A 2,162-nucleotide genomic window follows, 5' to 3' on the forward strand; every position below is an offset into this window, starting at 1 on the left:
CCAACTACTGTTTTTTTTCTACTCCTCAGACGTCACGACACTTTTTCCACATGTTGGCATCACCATCCACAGCACCCACGCTAATTCGCGTATTTTTCCGATGCTCGACGCATTTTCTAGGGTTTTCCAGGTCGAAAATCCCAAAAACACTGCCCGGACGTGACGGAACGTTCGTTTTGTGTCCGTTTTCTTTCCAACCTTGCGTGGGGGCCTACGTTGGCCATGCCCACATGTACTGATGAGGACTTTGCCTCTATCATGTGCGCACACTTTGGTGCAATTGCATGCATGCGATCACGTAGCCACAGTGCAACCAGCTACTTCTCGGTATGCCGGGGAGGGGGTTCCCAAACTACTGTTTTTTTCTACTCCTCAAACGTCACGACACTTTTTCCACACGTTGGCATCACCATCCACAGCACCCACGCCAATTTTCGGGTATTTTTTAACCCTAGACGTATTTTCTAGGGTTTCCAAGGTAAAAGTACCCTACACCGCTGTCCGGACGTGACGTGACGTGTGTTTCCTGTCTGACTTCGTTCATATCGTGCGTGCAAGACTACATTCGGGATGCAATCACGTAGTTTCACACTGAGCGTCCTTACTATTTTCTTATGTTTTAGCATATATTCGTGTATCAAATCAAAACTCTCGTAAGAAATGGACAAAATAAATTTAATTATATGTCACCCTATTTTCTTCATTTAATTATATGTCACCTTATCTTTTTCTTCATTTAATTATATGTCCTCATCATCAAATCAAAACTCTCGTAAGAAATGGACAAAATAAATTTCACTCAAATTTCATTGAACATAGATAAAATATTTTACATAGTCGAGCGAACTCGATGATTACAAGTTCATACATAAAGTCTAGTACTTAGGCTTACAATGACATAACCAACTTAAATAAAAAACACAGTAAAAAAACTACTCGTCGTCGCTATCAACGAGGTCAATCACGGTCGGGCCGTCGCCACCGTCATCGTCGCTGGTGGACCGGGTCGTGACGTCGTCCCAATCCACCGGATCGTCATCGGAATCCTCCTCCTCCTCCTCCGCCGGCGCCTGCTGCCACTCCGTCGGCGCCTGCTCCCACTCATGCTGCCACTCCGGCGGCACCTGCTGCCACTCCGGCGCCGGCATCGCCCCCTGCTGCGCCGCCATCGCTGCCTGCTGCGCCGCCTCAGCCGCCTGGATTGCGGCCGCAATCTCGGCGGCCTCCATCGCCTCCGCCTCTGCCGCTGCAGCCTCCGACGCCCGTACGGCGACGTGGTACCCCGGCGTGTCATCCGGATCGCCGTCCTCACGAAGGATGACCTGTTCTGGCGGCAAGTCTATCCCCGGTGGCGAGGGAGGGGCGGCCGGCGCGGGCGCCGGTGCCGGGTGCACACCGTGGCCGCCGCCGCGTCTGCGGCGATCGTGCGGTGGAGGCGGTGCGCGAAGATGGCCGCTGCGGCCCGTCAGGTCGGGGGTCTCGCCGGCCGCCGGAAGGCGGAAAGCGGCCATGACCTCCCAATAGTCCTTCTGGCACCAAAACCGCTTGCGGCCTTCGATGTTGTGCCGGCCGCCGCTGTGGTTGCGGAGCTCCTCCTATGTCGCGCCGGGACCCGGCGTCGCGAAGCCGTCTGCGTCGATCTTCCAGTTGCGTGGAAGACGGTAGCCTGGCGGCACGGGGAGGCAGTAGCGGTGGAGCTCCTCCGTCTCTGGCACTCCGATGCTCGTCGGCCATGCGCCGGGGACGTCGGCGGCGGCGCCGCCGCCGGTGCTGCTGCTGCCGCGGAAGAATGCCATCGGGTGCGGGGAGGTGGCATGGAGGTGGCAAGCAGGCGGCAGAGGGACGGGTGTGGGCGTCGGAGGGACGGCTTGCCATTTTATAGCGGGGCGGGGAGGAGGCGGGCAGGCGGCACCGTGGCTATTAACGCCGGCGCGTTAATGACCGCGCGGCAGGTGAAGCGACCGCGCGGCAGGCGAGGCGATGCTTTGACCATCGGGCGCCGCGAACGGCGCGTCCGGAGGGGGCATGCCAAGCGGCGGGCCGGTCGGGTGGCAGGTGAGGCAACAGCGGCAGCAACGGCGCGGCAGGCGAGGATCCGACAGCGACGGCAAGCGGCAGCAGTCGCGCGGCAGGCGAGGAGGTGGCAACGGTGGCGTCCGGCA

Source organism: Triticum dicoccoides, chromosome 3B (assembly GCF_002162155.2).
Source record: "Triticum dicoccoides isolate Atlit2015 ecotype Zavitan chromosome 3B, WEW_v2.0, whole genome shotgun sequence".
NCBI lineage: Eukaryota > Viridiplantae > Streptophyta > Magnoliopsida > Poales > Poaceae > Triticum > Triticum dicoccoides.